The sequence below is a fragment of the Natrix helvetica genome (genome assembly GCF_964273705.1).
Source record: "Natrix helvetica genome assembly, chromosome: 2".
Lineage (NCBI taxonomy): Eukaryota > Metazoa > Chordata > Lepidosauria > Squamata > Natricidae > Natrix > Natrix helvetica.
The window spans coordinates 254525628-254545386 of NC_138552.1; the positions used below are offsets into that span (position 1 = coordinate 254525628).

At 41.6% G+C, this 19759-nt stretch overlaps 1 protein-coding gene across 8 annotated transcripts in view; it reads left to right on the forward strand.

Moving 5' to 3' along the window:
• Window positions 1-19759, forward strand: part of SLC8A1 (solute carrier family 8 member A1) — a 310282-nt gene that overhangs the window by 36283 nt on the left and 254240 nt on the right. For 2 of the 8 annotated variants that reach the window (XM_081945900.1, XM_081945905.1), the window contains exon 1: window positions 11090-12210. The exons of 1 other annotated variant lie outside the window; for it this stretch is intronic. The gene's annotated coding sequence lies outside the window, so the exon portion shown is untranslated. Of the gene's footprint in view, window positions 1-11087; window positions 12211-19759 lie in introns of those variants that run through there. 5 more of the 8 variants (XM_081945903.1, XM_081945904.1, XM_081945902.1 and 2 more) reach the window with 4 other exon arrangements.

The following is a 19759-nucleotide window of genomic DNA, read 5'->3' on the forward strand; positions in this document are numbered from 1 at the left end:
TCCATTGCAATCTTGTGATTCAAACTCTACTTCTTATCCCAAAACAGCACAAATACCCAGTGACACAATGCCTATTTTTGTATTATTGTGTCTAGCCACAGATTCCTGTGTTTGCAATACATAGGAATGTGTTTCCACATTGTAAGAAATATGCACCCAGGTCCCAGCTGATGCAGTGTAGGGCAGTTTGAGCTCAGGGGTAGTGGGAAAAGGAGATAAATGTAAGAGTAAAAAGGGATAAAGGGACATGTGTTTCTTTTTCTTTCTTATCTGGGACCATCTTACCATCTGGGACCAAATAATGCTGTTGTCAGGGTTCCAAGTAGCAGCCCATAGGAAATCAAAACTCCAAGACAGGGTTCCTCAAAGTATGGATTTATTAGGCATGTCATATTGGCACAGCTGGTGAAGACCTGAATCTGAAGTTCCCCAGGTTTTCCCTACCCAATTCAAAATCTAAAGTTCTCCCCCTCCCCCATCACACACAACCATCACATGTCCCAATCAGGTCTCTCTCCCCATCCGGGATGCCTCCCATCCATGCCCCTCAAAGTGCTGGTGGCTACATTTCCCCCCAGCTATCTCTACTCCCCCCTCCCTTTCCCACAGCTCTATCCAGCCTCGCTGTGGCAACCCTGGAGTCGCTTAAAGGTGGCTCCAGGTTCGACAGCTGTATTTGTGAGGGTGAAGGTTCATTTTGTGGGTTGGTTTCCAAACATTTCATTACCAGGCTAGGTAACATCTTCAGCAGATGGGGATGTCAGTGTTCTTCTGTTTATAAGGGCTTCCGGTGTCAGTGTGTCAAGTGAGGGTGTTGGTTTGGGTCAGGTGTGAGTCATCAATGACAATTTTGTGATGGGTCTTGTGATAGGGAGGTTATATCCGGTCAGGGTCATTGGGAGGTGAACTTCTGGGGAGGAGTTGTGTGAGTTGGTTGAAGTTCGGTGCTGTCTCTGGTTAGCTGTGCAGTTGATTTAGATTCTGAGGGGTTCAAAGGCTGGTTGTAGGTCAATGTGTTTGTTGATGGAATTGCTTCTGGAGTGCCAGGCTTCAGTGAACTCATGAGTGTGGTGGGTGATAGCATGGCCGATGATTTTTGTGTTGCTCCAATCAAACTGGTGCTATTTGGTGTCATTGTGGGCAGGGCCGGATTTAGATGAAAAGAGGCCCTAGGCTACTCCACTTATGGGGCCCTTTCACCTCCCATTTTTAAGTTTGTAAATTACATGAGAGATAATAAAATACATCATTTCTGTGATATATATCAATATATTAAATGAAACATGCTGTAATTGGTACTAACCTTTATAAAAAATGTGGCACGGATAATAAATAAAAATAAATGATCTCATCGGTGGCGGTTGAGACCCCCAAACTTTTAGTGATGGGGGATTTTAATCTGCCGTCGATGGGAGAAGCGTCTGAGGGGGTTCGGGAGTTCATGGCTTCCATGACAGCCATGGACCTGACCCAGTTAATTCAGGGCCCTACTCACGAGGGAGGCCACACCCTGGACCTTGTTTTTGTCTCTGGCCAGTGGACGAGTGATCTGGGAATAGGGGATCTAGACACTATTCCCCTGTCATGGTCGGATCACTCACTTCTCCGGCTGGACTTCCCTGGTGCCACCCCCCGCCGCGAGGAGGCGGAACTGGAAGGTATTAGATGGTTCCGCCCCAAGCGCCTGATGGAACCGGATAGGTTCCAGACGGAACTTGGGCCACCTACTGTGGACCTGACCCGCCCCCGAGTGGAGGACCTGGTAGACGCATGGAATAGTGCGACTACCGGGGCCCTAGACCGGGTGGCGCCTTTGCGGCCTCTCTTGCGGCGACGAACCACCCTGGCACCTTGGTTTACCGAGGAGCTAAGGGTGATGAAACGCCACAAGAGACGCCTAGAGAGTCGTTGGAGATCCTCCCGTTCCGAATTTGACCGAGCACAGGTACGAGCATATTTGAAGACGTACCTTGTGGCATTAAGAGCGGCCAAACGTCAACATTGTGCCGCTCTTATTGCGTCTGCAGATAACCGCCCTGCTGCCCTGTTTCGGGTGACCCGTTCCCTCTTGTTTGAGAGACCACGGGAAGCCCCATTACAGGGCAGAGCAGAGGAGTTTGGGAATTATCTACAGGATAAAGTCGCTCAAATCCGGATGGGATGGACCCCTTTCAGTGATTCAGTAGAGACGCCCGTTGCGAGTCTTGAGGGACCGCTTTGGGAGGAGTTCGACTCGGTTGCCATCGAGGATTTGGACAGGTTGCGTGGACGTCTGCGACCTACCACATGTTTATTGGACCCGTGTCCCTCCTGGCTTGTACTGGCATCCTGGGAGGTTACGCGCGACTGGCTCCTGGGCCTGGTGAACGCCTCGCTGGGTGAGGGTTCTCTACCGGCCGCCTTGAAAGAGGCGGTGGTGAGGCCCCTGCTCAAGAAGCCTTCCCTGGACCCAACGGACCTAGTCAATTATCGTCCAGTCTCCAACCTTCCTTTTTTAGCGAAGGTTGTAGAGAGTGTGGTAGCACAGCAGTTCCCACGTCACCTGGAGGAAAATGATTATCTAGACCCGCGCCAGTCCGGCTTCCGACCCGGGCACAGCACAGAGACGGCCTTGGTCGCATTGGTTGATGATCTCTGGAGGGCCAGAGATAGGGGTTGTTCCTCTATCCTGGTCCTATTAGATCTCTCGGCGGCGTTCGATACCATCGACCATGGTATCCTGTTGCACCGGCTAGAGGGGCTGGGAGTCAGGGGCACCGTCTTACGGTGGTTTGGCTCCTACCTCTCTGATCGGACGCAACGTGTGTTGACAGGGGAGCAGAGTTCGACCCGGAGGTCACTCACATGTGGAGTGCCACAGGGATCGGTACTCTCGCCTCTCCTGTTCAACACATATATGAAACCGCTGGGCGAGATCATCCGTGGTTTTGGGGTGGGATATCATCTGTATGCTGATGATACTCAGCTATACATTTCCACCCCGAACCACCCCAATGAGGCCGTCGAAATGATGTCCCGGTGTCTGGAGGCCGTACGGGTCTGGATGGATGGCAACCGACTAAAACTCAACCCTTCCAAGACGGAGTGGCTGTGGCTTCCGGCCTCCCGGTTCAACCAGGTGTTTCCATCTCTGGCCATCGGGGGCGTCCAACTAGCCCCCATGGAACAGGTGCGCAATTTGGGCGTCCTCCTGGATGCCCGGCTGTCCATGGATAACCATGTAACAGCCGTGGCAAGGGGGGCGTTCCATCAGGTCCGCCTGATGCGCCAATTGCGCCCCTTATTGGACCGGGATGCCCTACGCACAGTCACCCATGCGCTAGTGACGTCTCGCCTGGATTACTGCAATGCTCTCTACATGGGGCTTCCCTTGAGATGCACTCGGAGACTACAGTTGGTCCAGAACGCGGCCGCGCGGGTGATTATGGGGAGGACTAGGTACTCCCCTGTAACACCTCTCCTGCGCGAGCTGCACTGGCTTCCTGTGGTCTACCGAGTGCGTTTCAAGGTTTTGATTATGATCTTTAAAGCGCTTCATGGCACAGGGCCTAGTTATATGCAGGATCGCATCCTGCCCCACACATCCCTACGACCAATTCGCTCACACAGAGAGGGACTTCTCCGGGTGCCGTCCGCCAAACAGTGCCGGGGGGCGACACCCAGGAGCAGAGCCTTCTCTGTGGTGGGCCCAGCCCTGTGGAATGACCTCCCCCGTGACATCAGGATTACTTCCGATCTCCGCTCCTTCCGTGTACAGCTGAAGACCCACCTCTTTCAATTATCTGGCCTGGCTCAATCGTAATTACTCTTATTCCTCCTAACTGTTTTTAAATTGTATTTTAAACGTTAAATCTTAATTTTATATCGGGTTTTTACAATTGGGGTATTTTAATGCGGGTCTTTTAACTGTCTATATGATGTAAATTGTTTACCTCCTCCGAGTCCGTGTTTGTGTATCTGTATGTATGTTCTGTATGTACGCCTATGTGTTTTATATATTTTCTGTGTTTTATATGCCCCATTGTACGCCGCCCCGAGTCCTACTTGGAAAGGGAGCGGCTAATAAATTCAAACTTATTATTATTATTATTATTATTATTAAAAGGCCCCTCTTGATCTTGAGGCCCTAGGCTGAAGCCTAGTTAGCCTATAGGAAAATCCGGCCCAGATTGTGGGAAACGATTAAGGATTTGGGATCATGGCATTTCACTGCCAGCCGGTGTTCATGGGGCCTGGTTTTTCATGGACATGATGTTTGTTCCATCATGCTGAAGATGTTACCTAGCCTGGTAACAAAACTTTCAGAAACCAACCCACAAGCTCAGAGAATGAACCTTCACCTTCATCCTACACCCGAGGTACCAATATTCACCACTATTGCAAATGCTGTATTTGTCTTTATAGTTCTAAAAAAGAAAAGCCCTTGCTCTATTAAATAGAACATTTATAATATTTACTTCACTTCTCTTTGGTCTTCTATGGTGTTGCCGTTATCTAACAGGCAAATTAAACAAACAAATAAACCAACTCAAAGAAAAAACTAAAATGTTTTTTTTTAATTGCACCCACATATTTGAAGGATAGCAATTAATTTCTTTTTTTAAAAAAAATCTTGACATTTCAGACCATGTAACTGGACTGTGAGTCAGATTTATTAGTAGGACCCTGAGAAGTCCTCTCAGTTGATCTTAGGACAAGAGTTGGGTGGTTTAGGGTAAGTGATGTATTTGGCCTTATGCTCTCAATGTTTTCCATGCTAATATCAACCCCTTCTAATTGGGCACAATAGCCTACAAGGCACAGGTTTTCAAGGTTTTTTCCACCTTGTCAGGTTTCAGTACAGTGCTTATCAATCAAACAGCTAGGTTCTGAACCAATATCAGCTTTCGTACCATCTCTAAAGGTAGTCCTATGTATAGTACATTATAGTAATCTATCATGAATTTACCAGGCATGCATAATACATATACAGTATGTCAATGGGAGCTTCTTTCCCACACCAAACAGCACTTTAGTGTAAGCTGTTTTTTCTGCAAAACCCAGGGAGAAAAGAGTAAATTAAGTTCCATGATCCATGCATACTATTATTTTCACCGTAAACTGGAATTAGGCAAACTTTTTCAATCTGTGCCAATTTATTACCATTGTTTTATTCTTAATGTCATAGGGAGCATATTTGATGACCTAGACCAGTGGTGTCCAAACTTGAGAACTTTAAGACTTGTGGACTTCAACTCCCAGAATTCTGGGAGTTGAAGTCCACAAGTCTTAAAGTTCCCAAGTTTGGACACCCCTGACCTAGACAGTTATACATGAGAAATTTGGGGGGGGGGGGCTGCTTCAGACTAATGGCTTTTGCTGGGCTGCTGCTGCACTCACACAATCTTCCTTTTTTAAATGTTCTGTTGAGTTTTCCAGTCAATCTTGCAGTCTCTTCCTCCTCACCCACCTAGCGGGAGGGGAGGGAAGGGCAAATTTTCAGTGTTCTCTACCAGATTCCCTCAAGGACACAAAATGGAGAAACCGCAAGGTGGTGAAGGTCACTCCTACTCCCATTCCTTTTTCCCCTGCCCTTAGCCATTTTGTTTCTCTATTTAGGTAAGTATTTTTTTATTTACCTAAACCGATGACCAGTGGGGCACAAGTTGCCTAGTTTGTTATAAAACCAGAACAGCTACTCTTAGAAAACATTAAATTGTAACATCCCACTTTTGTGTTTGGTCATCACAGTTGTTTTCCTGGAACAGAAAGGGGTGCCCTTGTTTAAGCAGTTTTCCTTCTTGTGGGCATGGCAACCTGGTAATAACTTACAGCTAGGAAATTATGAAGCAGCTGCCAAATTTCCCATCTAGCGTTGTTCTGGACCCACCCACACTATAAACAAAGCAGAAGAGTGATTCCCCCCCCCCCACACACACACACACACATGCACATACAATCAGAGTGAAGCTTGACTAGCCTGGTCGATGGGCTATTAAATCTTACTGAGTAAGATTACTACTGCTGAAGCTTGTGGGAAATCATTTGAAAGTTGGAACTGAAGAGTTTATTCAAAGAAAATAGTTTAAAGGGACAAAACAACCACAAATTAGAGAATAACAAGTCAGAAATAAAGCAAAAATCCAGTGTGGTAAGCAATGCTTCAATCATTTAATTGGTCACTTTTTCACTCTCTTTCTTTCTTCCTCACTGTAACAACATTCGTCATGGGTGTACTGTGGAAAAAATATATACATTTTCTGGAGTAGTATCCTTCGGGGAAAAGTATAGGGTGAAGAAAACTAGATTAAATGTATTTAGCAGGGGTACTGTGAATTGTGGAGTTCGCTTTCTCAATCTTTATTTTTACTAAGGATACTTTCAATATAGGTCATATAGCATGAAATTTCCTTTTCAGTGTCACCATTCCTTTCATCAAGATTATTTTTACTTGTAAAATAATATTATCTGATGTTGCGTAGTGAAATGGAGAATGATTTGACACTGGGCATACCTCACAGACATAGATTGTACGTTTGGCCTTCCTGAAGTAGTTCACTGATAACTACAGATATTCATCAAAACAACTCTATGTGTACTCTACATGAAAAACCCCGTGCTTTTAATGTTCATGCCTTCCAGATCTATTAGTATTTGATAGCAATATTATTTTTAGGGATGTAAAAAACTGCTCCAATACATCTAAATGGCATTAGTTGGAAAAATTGAATATATTGCAGATAGAATCTAGCATGAAACCAACTTTTATAGTAAACAGTACAAGATTTGGACGATACTGTACAAGAAAGTGATGATAGATTTGGGATACATGCTCTAATTGACAGATTATCAGTAAAATAATACAGGGGTGCCTGAAAAGCAATTCTAAAAAGGAAAAACCGAAGCACTTAGGAAACCCTTCCAAAAACAGTTATTAATTTCTACATACATTTGTAATAACTGAGAGACTAAGGGGATAACAACTGTCTCATCCTGAGGATATGGCTGACTAAAAGTAAGAGAGATAATGAAATTCTAAAAATATGATGCATGAATTCCTGATGTTGCCTTAAGAGGAAAACACTGAACCAAAGAGTCAGAGCTATAATCAAGCAAATAAGAGAAGGCCAGAGCTGGACAAATGCCAAAAACATGGTTAGCCAGTTACAGGGAGGCAATTTGCATTTTTTTATAGGGTGCATAAACCCATCCCAGAATCTTTTAAATTCACAGTGCAGAAATATTTCCTTGAAAAGTGTACCTCATCCACTGCACCGCAATTTTCTTTCAGGTAAGTATGTTTGGTTTTGCAGCCTATAGCTGTTGTTCTTATTTTCTGTCAGATTCCATGCTTGCACCCTACCCAGCACAATGACCTCTAGCTTACGCCACAACCTTTCACTGTAATAACAATAATAATGATGTTCTGTGTTTCTTCTCTCATCTGCCCTGCTTGAGTCTGGTCCTCCCTTGCTGGGAGAAACTTGCACCCATGTCGCGAACCAAGTGAAATTTGAACTGCCTCCTCTTCTCTGTGGTTTCTGGTGTTTAAAACTCAGGAAAAGCAAATACTGGCATATGGCTCTGAACTTTCACACCCTCTGGAACTGGCCAAACTGGAGCCCTAGGTGTTTGCAGAAAGGGCAGAAAAATAATGTACTATTCATTATAAAAATATATCAGCCCATTTCATTTCAAGTCAATAATATGTTTTTTTCACTCTTTTGGGGGCACAGTGAATTTTGTTTTCCTCTGATTTTTTCCTTTTCTTTTCCCTTCTGTACTGTCTGCCCCAAAACTCAGCATTCTTTGCTATTCTCCTTTTATTCTCCACACCCTCTACTAACTTCATGTTTAACCTCTTCACTTCTCCATTGCCCTCTTACAACTTTGCTAAGAAGAGCAGACGAATTAGAATTCATTTGTTAATTAGATGCCACTGTGACAAGTTTGACTTGAAGTGATTTCATAGACAAAGCTTTTTCTTTGTGGAAGCTAAATTTTTATATCATTCAGAAATAAAAAGGATATGTGATTCTCTTATTGGAAGTCATTAGCCATTTAGAGTTGCTATTCTTATTTATATGCAAGATTGGACATTTAAGCAAACATTGGCTCTGTTTGAACTAAGACTTTCATTCCTTTTTACATTCCATCCCAGTTAGTCTGAACTGTCTATTCCTATTAACTACATACTCAGACAAGCCAACAGAGAGAAGAGAGTTTTACCCTACAAAAATCCATTCACACATGCAAACACATTTAAATTATGCTAGGATAATTTAATGTAACCCCGTCCCTCAAATGTTGCTAGGTTATTGTTTCAATTTTAGTTATGTACTTGGAGAAAAGTATCACATAGCAAGTTTTTTATTTAAAAAAATCTAAATAAACAATTCTCAATGTATTAAAAAGAGCACTGCTGGGTCAAGCCAACAAGCCATCTATCTAGTATTCTTTGCCACACCCACACCTTGATTCTCACTGCTTAAGATTGTTGCTGTCACAGAGACAGGAAGTCCTTGGTGAGCCAGCAGGTTTTTCCATTCCCCAGGGCAGGAGGAGAAATTAAGTGGAGTCGTATAATTGCACTTGTTTTTGTATAAGAATGACCTGATGTTCCTGCTACATTCTCAGATTGGCCCATGTCTCCTGATGTATAGCCTTCTGTAAATACAGTAAGTACCATCTTACAAGGATTCAATTTTTTCATTGGAAATTAATTTTAGAAAGTAATGTTGAGGGACATGGTCAGCCCCCCCAAATATGGGCGTATGATGTTTCTCAGGGTTCAGTCTTGTCTCTACATTATTTAACAGCTATAGGAAAACCCAGAAAAAAATCAACAAAAGATTTGGAAGTCATTGAATTCCAATAATATGTGGGTGATATGTATCTTCTATTCTAGTTTTCATATACTACCAGCTATTATCTAGGATGCCGTTAATATTCTGAATTAAAGTCTAATGGCAGTAATGGCCAGACGAGGCTGACAATCTGAAATTTAATTTAGATAAGACAGAGGTACCCAGGTCAGAATTTGAACATGGGATTTCATCCAGTTCTGGTAGAAGTAGTACTCATTCTATAGAACTTCTTGTCTGGAGATAATTATGGATTCAGGTTTGCTCTTAGAAGGTTAGCTAATAGCTGCGACTAGGAGTCTTCATTCATCTTAAAACTATTTGCCAATGCCATTTGTCTGTAATGAGTCAGGCATCAACTATAGTAGTACATACCTTAGCTGCAAATTGGATTATTGTAATTGCAGCATATTTGACTGATGGGCTACCTTTGCAGAATCTCAGGAAAATGCCATTTGTCCCAAATATGACGATGTTGTATTTGTTTCCAGGCATTTGTTTCCAGGCAGAATTCAAAGTATTGATGGTTACATTTAAAGCAATTTAAAAAAAATCTAGATTCTTTTAGGGATCACCACTTCTCTATCTTTTAAATGAAACGTTGAACTTAGCTTTAATCAACTTAAGCAGCTCTGAGTAGTGTGCACACACAAAAACAGTGTTTTTCGAACTTGGCAACTTTAAGACATGTGGACTTCAACTCCCAGAAGTTCACACATTTTAAAAGTTGCCAAGTTCGAAGAACGTTGCACTAGAAAGACAGAATATAAAATTTATAATACATCAAATAAGACCAAGAAACATTTCTAACTTTTTTTTGACTAATATTATATTTAAAAAGAAAAAAACAACAATCAATAGTTCTTTAATATGAACAGCATTTAAGCATTTGGTATCCTTCCAAGATGAGATACTTTTTTGTCCAATCTTGGTTTATTACCTCTGGAAGAGTCTTCCTAGGTTGGCGTCCTCTGGATACATTTGATTACAGATCCTATCTTGTCCTGACAATATGGTCAGCTACTAGGCAAATGGCTGGTTCTGTCATGGGCAGCATGAAATAAGAATGTAGCTCAAGTAAACATGTTTTGCCAGTGATATGTCACTGGAATATATACCAAGGTAATCCATACAGATGAAGACATTTCTTAAGATATAATGGGCAGAATAAGGGATTTTGGTACATGTATATTTGGAATGCTCATTTATTTTCATAAAGTGTAATGTAGACGACTCCAACACAAGGAAATGTTTTGCAAGCTAACAGTGGTTTTTTTTAACTTCTCAAAGCCATAGATCAGCAGTCACCAATTGGTGGTCCACGACCACTGATGGTCCACAAGAAAATTTTGGTGGTCCGCAGAAAAAGTATTTGCATTTTTTATATTGCACAAAATACTATTTATCTTTTTAAAAAAATCACATTAGTGGTCCGTGGGATTTCAAATTATCAGTTTAGTGGCCACTGAGGTCCAAAAGGTTGGCGACTTAGATTGTAAATCATTTTAATGACTATTTCCTAAAAAGCTAAAGGGAATATATTACCCTTTATTTTCTCATGTATTATATGGAATTTAATGGAATATTTGTCAATATCTAGAGTGGGATATGTCAAAAAAGAGATTTGCTGTGATATTTAGCCTATTTATATTTATTCTAAGTTGTAGTCGGTTTAAAAACCCATCTTAAAAAAAATAGGTTGGAAGACAGGCCATGGGATCTTCAGCATCTTTTCATTCAAAATCTCATTTTCTCTGGGAAGTTTCATCCAAACATATTGTAGTGTTATTTTTGTTGTTGTCCAAGTGTTTCAATGCTTTTAAAGAAAGTTTCCCAGGGCCACAGGGGAGAGGCTAAAAAGTAGTAACATCATGAGGGATGGGGTAATTATTCCTTTTTTGAGGTTTTGGTTTAAAACCATAGAATGAGGCTAAAAAGCGTGCTTAGGGTCCATCTAGAAACTGCAAAATAGGGTCTGAAACTTATTTTTCCTTTAGATAATTTTTTCACTGGCAAATTCTTATTATTGAATTCTTTTAATGTTTAACCAAAATCTGTTGCTTGTACTTACAAAGCTGTTTCCAAAGGAACAAGTGATAGTCTTTGACCTTTTTAAATTAGTGACAAACCTTCAAGTTCCCCCCCTTTTTTTTTCTGCAGTCAGCACGCTCAGTTCCTATAACCTTTGCACATGAGATCCCCCCCCCCCCATGCTCCTGACCACCTTCAAACAATGCTTATGCAACACATGATTGTGCGGTAAATGCAAGCCGAAACGCTGACTTGTATAATCTAAATACATCGACTATACGGCCATTAAGCCGCACAACGTACTGCAGGTAGAACGGGTCTCTATACAGATGATATACTACACTACGCTACACGTGAATAAGAGACTCCGGGGCCACTTTACAAAGCCATGAGCGACTCCGAGAAAAAAATATATATGGCCGAAGCTGCCTCCATTCAAACGGTGCAACTAAACAGTTCTTTAGGGGTCACTTGCAAAAACTCTGCAGTAAAAGAGGAACGCGTGCGCGTGCAACGTCTGTGGCCATTCTGAGGAATGGGTAGAAGGGCCTCGCATGCTGACGGCGGAGGGGGCGGTGGCTTTCCGCCGCCTTGTATTTCAAAGCTTCTGGCAAGCGAGCGGCTGCTCCTTGCGCTATAGTAGCGGCAGGAAATATTCTCTGCAGCACCGACAGGAGACCCGCCCACCCAGCCACCCACTGCCCGTAAAAAAAAAGAAAGAAAGAAAGAAAGAAAGAAAGAAAGAAAGAAAGAAAGAAAGAAAGAAAGAAAGAAAGAAAGAAAGAAAGACCCCCACCGGTCAGGGTGGTCAGGGAAAGGCGAGCTGAGCTCCTTCGATCCCTTTCTCTGAGCGCGAAAAACTCGCTCGTTAAGATTTCGCCTCAATTTGTAGAAACGTGGAAAAGGCGGGCGACGCTCCTCCGCCCGCGCCTGTCCCGTCTGCCGGGCCAGGGCAACAGGAGGGAGCAGGGAAGCCCCGGCTAGAGAGAAGTCGCGTCGGGAAGGAGGAAGGAGCGGGCGAGTCCTGCGGCGCTCTTGAGGGGAATGCCGCCGCCGCGCCTCCTTTAAGCGCGCGTCTGCCCCCGCCTGCGACTCCTTCCTTCCAAGGGGGGCGCTTCTTGCTCTTGTCGCCGCGCTGCATGGGGCGCCAGCGCTTGGCGCTTTCCAGATATGGTCTCGGTGGCGGCGGAGAGCTCTCTGTGATCGCCGGCATCCGCGGCGTCTGGCCCGGCGGGAGGAGGAAGGAGCGAACGAGGTAGAAGGCGGCCAGGAGGAGCGCTCGACTGGTGCCCAAGAATCAAGTCAGCCGGGTTGCTGCGGGCGGCTCACTCTGCAGGTAGGTAGGGAGGACGGCGGGAGGATGAGAGCCCGGGGAGGAGAGTCTTTTGTGTCCGGCCCGCAGCGCTGCTTGGTCGCTAGCAGGGAACCCGGCGGGGGCATCCGTCAGCTCCTGGGCTGCATGGCCCTTCTTCGGTCGCTCTCTCTGTCTCGGGGAGTAGCCGGACACGTTGCAACCCAGCCAGTCTGGAGCGAAAAATGCGGACGCGGCTCGTCGAATGAATGGAAACCTTCGCTGGGCGGCTAACGGTTGCTAGCCTGGCTGGCTGGGCAGCCATCACACAGCAGCCCTCTCCCCCTTCCGTGCTGCCGAGAGCCCACCCATTGCAGCTGTGTGTTTGTGTGTGTGCGTGTGTGTGCTTTTATGCGTGTGCAAGAGGTGCTTTCACTGCGAAGCCCATAGGCTTTGTGCTTGCTCGCCAGGCTGATGGGCATTGTAGTCAAGACCTCTAGAGGGAAAAATTGAAAAAGAAGCACTTGACCTAAAAGACCCAAGGATATATATGTAATGATATTTAGAGGATGTGATGTGTGTGAGATTGCATGGCGTTATGATAAGCTACTCCAATATTGAGGGTGGGAGATAGTCTTTCTTGGAAGTTCCCTAATAAGAAAGGCAAAATCAGGATAGAAAATCGAAGCTAGGTAGGCAGCAGGTAGAGATGCTAAGTGTCAGTTTGGCCCTGTCTAGAAGGTCCACTGGTCCCATTTCAAGTCTGTCCCCCTTTTTTCCTTTGCACACATCTCTTTGTAAACACACCCACTTTCCCTCCCCTCTTCCCTCCCCTTTCCTCCTCTCCCTTTACTACCTGTGTAGCTGTCCAGGGTAGGAACTTTCAGGGGATTTTGTGCTGCTTCTGGGATTCTCTCTTGCATCCTAGGGACCTGTTGCTGCAGAAAGGTAAAATATATCCAGCTGGCTGTGGTAATTCCATGTGTGTCATTTGGCAGAGGGAACCATGTTAAGTCTAGGATTCCTTCGGCAGCTTCTTTGGGCATGTTTTCTCTGTGACAGTGCTGCAGCAAAGCTGATGAATGGTTTGGAGCAGAGATTTGTATTTCCCTCTATCATGGAAGGGAGGGAAAGTAGAAATGTGTGTGTGTGTCTGTTTGCATGTGTGTGTTTTAAAAGATAACAATAGTGGCATAATGATAATAAGAAACTCCTTAGAGAAAATGCATGCATGCACACCACACACATATACACACACTGCAACAAATTAGAAATGGTAGTGCAGTTTTTGCTAAATGGAGGGTCAGCTTATGGGTCTGCCAATGCAGATAATATTTCAAAGAGGGCTTTTTAAATGCAGTCTTTATGCAAACCCTAAAGGACCATATTTTTCCGACGCTTAACAGCTGATTTGACATGATTGTCTGCAGAAAGGGGAGGAAAAGCATGGGATCTGCAAAGGGAGGCTAGGGGTGTGCTTCTGGGGAAGAAGGAGACCAGCAAAGAAGGAACGATAACCCTCACATATTATCTCACTGAAGAAGACAAAGGGAAGGATGGATTGATTTAGGAGGAAAAACATCAACCCTAAAAGCACTGCTGTGAAAAAACACAGTGATCAAGCATGGATCCAGGTTGCCCTTTCCAGGATGTCTGCAGAACACACCCACTGAAAGGAATCCCCCTTTCTGTGCTCCTCCTCCCTCATCCAACATCTCAAAACGAAAGAGTGGTTGAATAGCACTGCTGCATTGTGGAACTACGGAGGGGCTGGGTGGGGGTGCATGGGGGCGGGCGGGTGATATGCATGCAGCGTTTCTCCCAGATCTATCAGGAGGATTGTAGGAGAGGGACCAGGTTATAGAGGGAAAGTATTTCACATTCTTCCAACCTCTCAGGAAAAGAATCCCCACTGGTGCCTTTTGGCAGTCATGGTCTGACTTCAGTGTGGTGAAGCATCAAATTGGCGCTGACTCTAGAAAGGTAGACTTAGATACATGCAAATCTGCAACAGAGCCAAGTGCTCTAGCATCACCATGCTTTCGCCAGATGATAGTATCCATGACTGACACTTGAAGGTGGTTTTCAGCCCTGCCCAAATCATACTGAAGCTCATGCAATGTGCATAGCATTTTTCTCCTATATAAAGGTGTGTGTCTGTTATAGTATATAAAGCTATAGGTCTGTTTGTAGTAAGATGGTTAAAATGAAATCATCCAAAGTGTTGGTACTTCTTTAAGCAAATAACTAGCAATTGCCATGCCAGTTGTATGCATGCATGGATGAATTGGGTCAAGAAAACCAACTGTATCCTAACCGCAGAGTTTTAAGTAGAATAAGTCCAGTTTTGGAAAAAAAAATGTTTTCATATAGCTATATAATTATCTATATAATGCAGGAAATGAGAAAAAGAAATACAAAAATCCAAAGAAAATGCAGAATGTCAGTTTTTGCTGTAGTTGAGTATTAACTAAGTAGTATTACGTTTCCATGGCTTACTTCAGTTTTCTTCATTTTTCCATAACAGCTACTCCGCCTCACAAGTAAAAGCAAACTACCGTTTACATCTTGTTAATTTTGCTTCAATTAGCACACTGGACATTTTCCCCTGTTAATAAGCTCACTACAGTAGCTGTCTTTCCGTGTGTTTTTTCCCCTTCAAGGGGAAAAATTTAAAAATTTCCTTAAATAAAATAAATAATTAGATTCACATGCAGGCTTGAGTTCTCTTTCTAAGCAATATGAGATTGGTATTATTTGGGTTCTATTATTGTCAAGGAAAATGATGGATAGGTGGCAGCATCTTATAAATAATTTTAGTTTTATTCTGCAATAAGAACCAGCTTAATTTTTTTTTTACCTCGGCTCTGTGAGACACTTCAACCATCTGAAGTGGCTGTAGTTGGTGAAGACTGACAAACTTCTGAAAATTGATAAGGGACAAGAAAAAAAGCTATTAAAAGGAAGTAACAACTCCATAGATACTTTCAAAGTTGCTACTTTCTTCATTACAATTTTATAGATAGATAGAAATACATTCATGCATGTACAATCTCTTTATGTCTGCTTTTCCAATCAGCTAGGTAGATGGCTGATATTTTCCTCCCACTTTCCATCTGTTTGATCTATCTGTAATCTATGCCAATTTTGCATTTGTCAAACATATTCTGAAAGTAAAGAGTTTCTTATACCATAACTGAATACCTAGCAATTGATGCTGCCAGACCTCCCACACTTTTTCTGTGTGATTGTATAATTCTCCTCATTTGGGAGCAAGATAAAAAGTGTCATGATGGCATCCTATAAAGAAGCTCCCAGGTTGCTACTACTTTATTGTGACTTTCTGTGTTATGAAACACAGAACAGTTCTGATGATGGCCAATCAGCTGCCTTAAGTACAAAGCTAGAAAGATTCAGAGGTATGAATTTCTGTTATATCTCCAAAGATGAAACGTTAATATTTGAAATATTCTGCTCTGGACATCTAAACATTTAATTCAGTTTGTAAAAATATTTTGGCTTATTCTATTTAGGGAAGATCATAAACAGGAAACATAATCCACCCACTGTCATAGTTGCCCAATAGCTGATAATTAGATATATGCTATCTTGGGGGGGCGGGGAGGAGGATATTATGACTTTTGCTTTTATGTGGCCTTTGACAGAACTCTTATTTGCCCTAAAATAAGGCAACTTTGGTAGTGGTGACAATTCTTTTCTTGAGCTGCTGAAGTGCTGCTACTGAGCAATTATATGCTGTACTATGAGTATCTGTAATGTTTCAGATATCCTACCCTGTTTTCCTGAAAATAAGACCTCACCGGATAATAAGTCCAATTGGGCTTTTCAGCGCATGCACTAAACTAAGCCCTCCCCCGAAAATAAGCCTCCCTTGAAAATATTGCAACATAGCAGCAGCCATGAGGTAACCACACTCACCGTCTCCTGCACCTCAAAAGTAATAAGACCTCCCTGAAAATAAGGCCAAGTGCTTATTTTGGGGGGATTAAAAGAATGTTAAGATCCTGTCTTATTTTCGGGGAAACACGGTATTTCAAATATATTCAGGGATGGAATGACCACAGTAGAGGTGGAATATAAAATGTATAGGCAGTAACCATTACTATGCCAGCAGCTGGCTTTTTAAAATGGTGTTTCTCAACCTCAGCAACTTAAAACCGTGTGGACATCAATTCCCAGAATTCTTAAATCGCCTTAAAATTTCTGAGGTTGAAAAACATTGGGCTGGAATATGTTTTCCCTCATGTGGTAACTTCACGAATTTGGAGGCTGCAACTCCAGGGTTGCAGTTTAAATTTGGAAAGTTTCGTTCTTTTGGCAGGGTAGTAACCTCAGTCACAAAGCACTACCCATGGTAACTTCTGGGTAAAGAAAATGGCAGGTGCTAGTGAGAAGTTACTAACAAGCTCATCACAAGTTTTACTTTATGTTGTCCACTTTAGGGCAAGATGGGCAGTTTATTTATTTTATACATGACTTTTTCTCCTAAGGAGAATGTGTATAAAATGATATACAATAAAATATGTATAAAATAATGCCCAATAAAAACAGTATAATGAGAAAATATAGTTGTAAGATAACAGTTAAAAGCCTATTAACATTAATAAAAAATACAAATATACAGGCAGTCCTCGATTTACAACAGTTCATTTAGTGACCATGAAAAATTACAATGGCCCTCCACAAACTGACTTATAACCATTTTTCATACTTATGACATTTAGGAATTGTGGTCATAAGTCAAGGACTACCTGGACAGACAATGTTTCTGCATAGAATATGGCTTTCTTCAGTCTCAATGCAAAGAAACTGAATTAGCTTTGTCTAACTTTTGAAAGATTTCTTCATAAAAGTAGTACCTTTACTAATATGGTACAATCATAGACGCAGGCTACTTTATACTGATTCAACTATTGCCATGCTCTTGAAAAGGCAGCCATTATTTGCTGAGTTTGTGTATTGTGCCAAACCACAGTTTATTTAAACACATTAAGTTAATAAATCATAATCATCTGAATTCATATAACCTACTAATCCATAAACTACGCGATAGAATCCATAATGGCAAGGTTAACACAGCCAAAATCAAACAATCTACATTACGGCTTAATTGTGTGCCATTATATTAGTGGAATAGATAGATGCTATGGAAAGGTTATGGTAGTATTATTGTTTTTGTTGGCAGTATAAATTTGTAAAGTAACTTGGTTTACCTTATAGCTGACATAATTCTTTAGAATTAGAACAGGTATGTTAAATGTTACGTATGCTGCTCTGCCATATGGATGAGGGAAAATAAGAAATAAGGCTAGCAGAAGTTCCAAGTGCAATTACATCTGTCATGCTGAAAAAAATATAGAGTAGCACCAACTGGTCCTAATGTGCTTGAGGTTCTGCATCTTGGAATGAAGAAATGGGACCCTCTAATTTTTATTTCTAAAAATATGGTACAAATTTTTGGTACAAAATTCAGCTTCCTTTCAATCACAGTTCAAAACCATAAGCAAGCTTCTAGCCATAAAACTGGAAAAGATATATTCAAGAATCAGGCTGACGCCTGAATAAAATTTCTAGGGTTCAAATATTGTTCCAGATTCTTTGTGCTGCTTTTTTCTACTTCTGCTGCTATCCAACTAAAATTATGCTCTATAAGGTCATAGGAATTTGGGTATTGATCTATGTTTTTTCATTCTTTCATGCAGCATTTTGTTTGTTAGAACACACTCTGTCTTGGAATAATCTTCTGTAAAATAGCATGGCGTTAACCTTTGTTTAAAAGCAATAATCATTATTCTATGAATATAAAACGTACCTCTTCTAATTTAATTGCAGTGCAATTCATAATAGTCCAACAAATAGAAATATTACCAGTATTAAACATCTTTTTTCATAACAATTAAAAGCATTCATTTAAAAATGAATCTTGCAAGAAAAAGTCTGCAAATTTATGGAACTTGATGAATAGCATTAAATTTACTTCACTGAATTCTGGAGGCACACATGACCTTATTTGGGTTTGCTTTCTTGTATAGTATGCTGCAGGGCTGATGGAATGTTAATTTCAAATGCACAACAGTAACGGTAACAACAATAAAAATTAATTATGGAAATCAAGTCCTGAGCCTGGTCAATTTAGCTACGTTCCAGTACAGATGATGGTCTAAACTTTTCATTTTGCCTGATATCCATAGTGAGACTTATTTAGGTAACTATGTTTACATTTTGCATGATGGTTTTATTTGAACTGTTACTGGATAAAGAAAGAAAGACCTGTCATGGGTTGGTAATAGCTCTAACATAAAATACTCAATAGAAGAAAGAAAAAGATTGTTCACAGATGTTTTGCACTGAAATTATGTTCAGAATGCTCTGGGCTTTTGTCCATTTTTGGAAAAAAGCTTGGTGGTTATTTTTAAATAAGTCTTTGCTTAATTTTGGTATTACCAAATTTACATAGAAGATTACAAATGTTAGCAGTTTTACAACTTTCTAAAAGAAGAACAGTTATCTTATCAATTGAGAAATTATTGGCAGTAGGGTGAGTGGAAGAATAATGCTTTTCCCATGGAAAATTAAAAGTTAATAATTCTAAAATGTTCCAGTCTGTGTATATCTTCTGTAAAAGTTGTCAGATTGCATTATTACAGCAGCATTATCTCAACCATAAACTGTAAAAATTGTTTTCTTGGGGTGAGTCCTTAGACTGAATCTGTTACAATATTTTCATCATTTTTAAAAATACAGAAAGAAACTGTTGAAACAATGTAAAACATAGCAACTAAAAAATTCTGAGTAAAAAGGAAAACTAAACAACCATTCACTCAATATTCATAAAAGGAAGCATGTACAGTAGGTAGATACTTTAAGAGCTTTCCAGAAAATGTAACCAGAAAGAAATCTCATACTTCGTACATACATAAAAAGTTCATATCCAGTCCATATCACTAAAGGTAGTAGCAGCTAATTAAATTTAGCAGAATGTGCATAGTCAGATGCCCTACTCAACAGTGTCATCATCACAAACTGTATCAGTAGTTACTTCCATGTTAAAGAGAGGGGTAACACTGTATATGGCAAATTATAATAGTGCAATCTGGATTTACCAGTGTATTATTATAGTTGGATTATTACAGTCCAAGGAAGTCTGTATAACAAGTGAAGAAGGCAGTTGGTGTTCTTGGTCACAGAGTAATAATAAATATAAGAGAACCTCCAAATTAAATGTCTGTTGTCTTTTTCCTGAAGGATGCAAACTTGTTCAGAACAGGCAATTTCCCTTACAGAAACACTCTACTCACAAGGTCTAGCTCTTGTCGACATTAAGCCTCCTATTATTACCTTGCTCATCTCGTCACTGTGTTCTAGCTAGTGCTTTCAAACACACACAGCTTTCTTCTGAGAAGTAGAGTGTCATTTGTGTATTGATGATAGCTACTCAAGAAACTCCTGATGACTGCCTCCCACAATTGCACTGGGGATAAAATACCTGCTAGAATGCCGGGAAAGCTCTCATACTGAGAACTATTATAATTCAGCACCTTTAGGTCCAGAGATAGCCTAGGATAATTTTTTG